Raw genomic sequence first — 6,935 nt, 5'->3', positions numbered from 1 at the left:
TATATGTGTGTGTATATTATTTTCCCCAGTATCCTCACCCATAATTCTAGTAACAAAGCATGTTCCTGGAACCTGTCACTTTTTGTCACTTGCACTTTTTGACTGAAACATGTGGATCTGCTTCACATCACTTCCGGTTAAATCTATTGTTTATTTTAGGTCAACAAGTCTTTAAATGAAACAATCAGAAAAGGAGAAGCCTAGCATTCTTAAGAACAAATATATGTAATGACTAAACCTGGCATTATGCTGAAAACAAGTATTTAGTAGTATATAGTAAAATAAGTTTGAAAAAAATCTAGGTTTAACATAAAGTAGATATAATTCTTTATTATTATTTATTGGTGTACAAACACCTAAAGATGCAGGCATAACTATATGATATTTCAATAGTTAAAGTATATAAACAGTTCATTTAACCATCTTTTCAATAAGTGACAATTTGATTTGTAAAGAGTTGTTTGTCTGTTATCAGGAGTGCTTTTTTTTTTGCCACAACTCCCGCCAAAAAACTCCAAGTAATCTTACACACATTTCTGCCATTGCTGCAGTTTTTTTCAATCCAAATCCTGTCCATAGCAGAGTTGCACCACCAGACAGGTAAAATGTGAACAAACATGTTTCTCAGCATGTCTGCTCCGTCACAATGGTTTGTGTTAAGTCTTCACTGTAAGGACACTATMTTTTTTAGCAAATACATGACATAAACAATCAGCTGTGAAAGGTGTGTCCACTCATGTTGTGATGAACATGATACATTTGGATTTCACTGTGTTCAAATCCACATTWTGATGGCTTAGGTCAGCTCAGCACTTGCTTTTAAGTGACATAAGAAACGCACACAATCACACACACACACACACGTATTTGAACTACAGTAACTTTATCAAGCACAAAGAGATAACTCAGTCAGTTTGATCAATATTGAGATCAAATTTGGTGTGAGTCATCCCCTACTCATGCTGACTGCTAAAAAAACAATTCTTTGTTTCAAACTTTGCCTATGAAAGCAGTCTTCCATCAAGGAGTGCTACTTTCTTTTTTTTAGCAATGTGAAAAAAACAGCTKATCTACAAACACATAAAATAATAAGCATTGTGTGAATAAAGGGTAAAATAAACACATTGTGAAACACATACTTGCTCTTTTTCTATCTGTATTCAATAAATAATAGAATAGACTCATTGCTAATGATTTGGCAATAACATTCTTTGCTAGAAATYCCAGTCCCCAGTAATTACTGCAATTATGGGTTCTGCCCTGCCTCATCTGAACTAAAAAAAAAACTGTCCATAACGACAAAGCTTGTGGCTAACTTATTTTGATGCACATTATTAGAAAGGGCTGCTTCATCTCATAATGTCCCATTATAAAGTGCTTTGAGGGAAGACATGTATTAAAGAGTCCAATGTCACTTACTGACCTCCAATTAACTGAACTTATGTTTTTTAGATTGTTGGAAGAAATTTAACTTGGAGCAAAACTTGCACAGCATTGATTATAACCTTTAGCTTTGATGTAACTATGCCAACCATTACAACAAAGTGTAGCATATAAAACTGTATGTTCACTTCATTTACAAATATTACAGCCTTGCAGAGTTAAAAGAAAAGGTCAAGTGTCTCACACTTGACAGGCTGAAATGGACAATAGTTGTTATTTTGCTTCTAAAATAMTTTCAATTTACTGTGTTTTTCTGTCAGTAATCACATAGATGAACTGTGCTATAGTTGCATAAAGTTTATCTGATTACTTCAAAATCAAGCAAAGGTTAGCCTAAGAGCAAAAAACAGACAAGTATTAAGAGTTCCACTTTGTTTTTGTCTGGATTTCTATGAGGCATCTTTAAAGCTCAACATGCTGTCTTTGTAACACAAGTTACAACAAATCATTGTAATCTTTAGAAGCACATCGGCGCACAAACTCAARGTGCGTTTCCAACAACATGCCTCACCTTTTCCTACTGCCAGGACACAATAACACACATGTTAAGAGTCAACACAAAGAGCCCAAACTGCCTGCTCCCATTCAGTCCGTCTTACATAAGAGCATGCAGCACCTCTGCACGGGTACCTGCGTCCACACGCATGTTGCTTTTYAACTTACTCAGATCAAATCTTCCTAAACATGTGTGGACTCACTCACAGATGTTTCCCACACACAGACACACACAGACACACACACACAGGCACAGATATAGCTCTTCACTTACCTAGGGACAGTCTTCATCTGTGCCAGCACTCCATCTTGCCTGCTCTTACATCCTCTGTCTCTCACACTCTATGGAGCATGTAGACCAGCTTTGAGTCAATATAACCCTCTGTACTTTCTCTCCCTCTCTCGCTCTCTCTTGCTTTTTCCCTCCCTGTCTCTGTTCATCGTTTGCTCTCCTCTTCTTCTCCCCTCCGTCCCTCCCTCCTCCTTCCCATCCCCTGTAGTTGTGACGTATCTGGTTAAAATCCTCATCAGTCCTTCTCAGGCTGTGCACATGGCACCACTTCCTCAGCAGAAAGGACATTTCTGAGAACCCCAGGAAAAAAAAGGAGTTGGTGGATGGTGTGGGGTGGTGTCTGTGTCTGTGTCTGTGTGTGTGTGTGTGTGTGTGTGTGTCTCAGACAAGGTGTGTATGGCAGATGTAGAGTGAGACAGCAACCAAGAAAGACGGACAAACAAAGCAGATGAGGAGACAAACGCAGAGTGACACCAGCAGAGACAAACACAGACAGAGGCAGACATGTGCAATGCATGATGAAAGGGAGACTGGATGTGAACTCACACAATAGAAAATATTGCTCGAGGGATAAAAAAGGGAAAAAAAGAAAAGAAACTGAAGGACAGAAGGGGGAAATTAAATTCTTTACATTGACTGAGCGGAGCAAAACACACTGGCAGCTATTAAACCCCACTGCCAGGCTCTTTTGTGTTGGCCGATGTCAGACAAGCATATTTGTGTGAACTTGTTATTTGGCTGCATGTGTCCAACTGTAGCAGCCTTCGTAGTAATGACTGCCAGCCGGCGCAGCGATACAATGAATCAAAGACAGCCAACACATTAGCATCAGAGAATTTAGGTCAGGAGAAAAAACATTACTGATGGAGTCAAGGTGAGGGGAAAAACTCACCCAAGACTAGAAACAGATTGTTGTAGTCGTTCAGAATGCAGCATAATGACTTTTAATAGTTTTTATTTTATTTTGTAAGAAACTTCAGCAAATTTGACAACTTCCATCAACTTTAACACATTTGACTCAAGAGACGTTTTTGAGAAATCATTAGATTTTGTGATTTGATTTGCTTGTGTTTTTCCACAGCTCCTAAGTCCCAGATAAATCTGTTTTCCTGTGGTTCTTATGAGTTTTCTAACAGATTGTTTATAAAAGCAGCCCAGTGAAAATTTCAAACTCACATTACTGAGTAGGCAGACTCATTTTCAGGCTGTTTCAACGTATTTTATGAAAACGTCAATATACTGTATTTCTGTGCTTATTTTAATCAACCAATCCATCCATACATCCATCCATCCATCCTTGTCACTTGTCCCAGTCCAGAAGGTTCAGAAGGACCCAGACTTCCCTCTCCTCACGCTTTCCAGCTCCTCCTGAGACATTCCCAGGTCAGGGAGGATATAAACTTAGCACAAAARGTAATGAAATGTGTGTTTGTGTYGATCATTTCTTTGTCGTAACAATGCGTCTTGGCAATAAATCTTCCAGCGAGCACCTGATTGGCAGCACCTGGAGGTACCACAAGCTCAAAACAAGTGTCAATAGCAACAACAAAAATAAGCTAAGAGACTTTTTTTAAACCYCAAAAGGTGAACATGAGCACCATAATGCATCCAAACAGGTTAAACATTGAACTTGTTTCTTAAATTAGAGTTCACGACTGAGAACAAGCAGCTATTTTTCATGTTATTTGGTTAGCCTTTGCTTTAATCTCAACAGCCCTGTATTGATTTTGTGGTTATATTTTTAAATGTTGCATGAAATGATAAAAATTTTGAATGTGCACCGTGTTTTTTTCAGAACTAGCCCGTTGTAGTATTTACTGCAATTTAGCCTTAGAGTCAGTTTTCAGCCTCAGAGTGGTTTGGAGATATTGTGAAATGGGACATTTTTAAATAATTTAAATCAGAAACATCCAGAATATGTCAAAGTCAAATGTTTACAAGATGACAGAGAGAATAAAGACAGCAGACTTAACTTGACTATTTCCACAAAAATGCTTCAAGAAACAATAATCTATGCTGCAATGTGAGTGCAGGAACAAACAACCCATTTAAAAGGTTTTATTTTTATTCATTTATTTATTTTTTATATAATGGTTAAAAAATAACCGTAATCAGCAACAACCAATTAAATTAGCAGTTACCCAGTACAGAGGAGAGGTGGAGGCAGTCATATTGTAAACACATACATTTACTTTGAGCTTCTCATTACCTCATCAATATTGTGTTAACAGACCATTACACAATTACATTCATCCATTTTCTAAATGAACGTGTGGGGTAAATGATGTGAAAAGAGATAAATGAATACTCAGTCTGCCAATGCCAAACCCATCCATCTATAAATAGGAGCTGCAGACATGGGCCACATGTTCCAGTGATTCAAAGCAGAGGCACGAGTGCTCCTGAAGGACACTTTTGTCTTATTTCTGGTCACATGGGACAAAAGATGAGAGTCCTCTCAGGTCCTCCTGGAAAAAGGTTTCCATAGAGCTGTTTCGTCTCTTCGGTGAAAATGAAAAGGTACCCAGATGTGAGCTCAGCCGACACAGGCTGAATGTGCTCTGCGTGTCGCTGGACACCAAACAAAGACACTTCATGGGAACGCTGGTTTAACTYATGGATCGTTTGCAAAGAATTACAAACTTCATGTTCATTTTGGCTGAGCTCGACACACTGACGAAACATTAGAAAAGTATTTTCTTACTTAACTAGGTCATCATCTTGACAGAGACATACTGTCCACACAGTCTTAATTCTTTTGTTAACCTTAAATGGTTGATCTGTAAAATAACCATAAATAGGATTCTCACACTTAACAAGTAAAACTAATGTATTATATTTTGTTTTCTCCCTTGTGTTCCCATTAGTTRGGTAGTTTCCTGCTCCAGCCCCGCCCACTCACACCTGAGCCTAATTGTTCTCTCCCCAGGTGTATGTCATTGTCCCTAATTAGTGTTCCTTTAGATTGTGTCTGTTATTTCCTTGTCTCTGCTTTACGTTTTTCCATAACAAGTCATGTTTGTCCAACACCTGTTCTCCATGTGAATTGTTCTTGTAAGTAACTTTTGATAGTTTTCCATTTCTTTTTGCGCACAATGTAATTTTAATGGTTGTAGTAAAAGCAATAGCGTTCATATGCAAAAACAAACGGTCTAATCCTCAACAATACAATGAAAAGGGAGATTTAAAAAATCTGCTTTGTAAGGCATTAAAACTTTTAATTTGTCCTCACCAYTTAAGGGGTTTTCATGAGAAGAGATGCAAACACTTAACAAAACGGAGATTRAAAATGAAATCTTAGTGTGGACAGAGTCTCAAAGATTATTTGGATTGGATACATATTTTTATAATTTATTTGAAACCATCTTTTGCTGTATTTAAACATTCACTTTGACTTCAAAATGATTTTGTTTTCCTTACTACTGGGTGGGGGGGGGGGGGGGTAACTTGAAGCCAATATGCTGTAGGCTTCATGCAGATTTACAAAGCAGAGCACCACATCTTAACCAGTTTTCTATTTGGACTTTCTTTTCACATACTCAACATTATCAGAATTACAGGTGTGGCACCGTCATGACAGCAGGTTCACAGCAGCATAAGTGAGGTAATACTTTGATTGGACAGGCTCTGACTCGGTCTCATTGTTCTCCACCCATTGTGTCATGGATTTATCTGGTTTGTTGTGTCCAGACCAGTTTCTAGGAAGAAACCTAATCAACTGTGCCTGAAGAATGAAGTCTGGGAAAAGGCGCTGTGGTATTGATCCTCTTTTGGGATGAACACTGAGTAGACTATCAGATGGATTTTTACCAGTGTGGCACTGTCTATAACAGAGGAGCCCAAAGTGGGGCCCGCGGGCCAAATTTGGCCTGCCAAGCCATTTGACTTGGCCCACCAACAGCTGCCAAAGTTATAAGGTTGTAACCTGTTATCCTATAAGTAGAAACACAGTATTTCCATTGGTCAAATGACTAAAAGGGCTGTGGTGAAGGTATTTTTCAGTCATGGTGCTGACTTTATCTTTGATTTATTAGGATTAAACATGAAACATGAAACAACAAGAAATATTTAGATCAGATTTAACCCCGCATGTAGATTTGCACACTTTATAAGGCCACAAAAACTCATTTTATCAATTTATGATATGTCCCATGAGCCTTTGCTACTTGAGCGTATGGCAGACTTTCTCCAAGTGCACAGACTAAAACAAAAGAGGGCCATTGCACAGCTTAATTGTTAAAAATAAAAGACTTTACTTAAAAAAGTGTTTGTATTTCATGTATTATATAAATGCATTTGGCCCGCAGCCATGGATAGATTTTCAATTTGGTCCCCTCTGGGAAAATGTTTGGGCACCCCGGTCTATAAGCTGACAAAACTAACAACCTATAATTGGCATCCAAAGAAAAAAGAGAGTTACCAAACGGTAATATTCAACAGAAGTGATGAGTTTAGAATGGTATTTAGTGACACTGTCAATAAACAGGAAATCTTAAAAAAAGAAAAACTGAAAATCCCTTTATTACAATAAATAAATAAGAGCATCCAGCTGCCATTCATTCAGCTTCAACGTCGGCATAATTACAGCGGCCACATCATTCATAGGGGGGTAATATAAGTAATAAACATCCAGAATGAGTGAGGAAGAGATGGCTGAGAAGGATGGAGAGGCTGGGAGCCAATTTGTGCACGAGCATTCATCCCA

At 38.2% G+C, this 6,935-nt stretch overlaps 1 protein-coding gene across 1 annotated transcript in view; it reads right to left on the bottom strand.

The window, feature by feature from the left end:
• Positions 1–2,380, bottom strand: part of doc2g (double C2-like domains, gamma) — a gene marked incomplete in the record, with an annotated part of 38,228 nt that extends 35,848 nt beyond the window's left edge. Inside the window, 1 exon segment of the mRNA XM_014013191.1 lies at positions 2,213–2,380.
• Between the last annotated feature and the right edge of the window lie 4,555 nt (positions 2,381–6,935).

The sequence above is a fragment of the Austrofundulus limnaeus genome, unplaced genomic scaffold (assembly GCF_001266775.1).
Source record: "Austrofundulus limnaeus strain Quisiro unplaced genomic scaffold, Austrofundulus_limnaeus-1.0 Scaffold99, whole genome shotgun sequence".
In the NCBI taxonomy this organism is placed as follows: Eukaryota; Metazoa; Chordata; class Actinopteri; order Cyprinodontiformes; family Rivulidae; genus Austrofundulus; species Austrofundulus limnaeus.
Note: the sequence above shows the minus strand (reverse complement) of the source record. Positions and strands in the feature narration are given on the sequence as shown.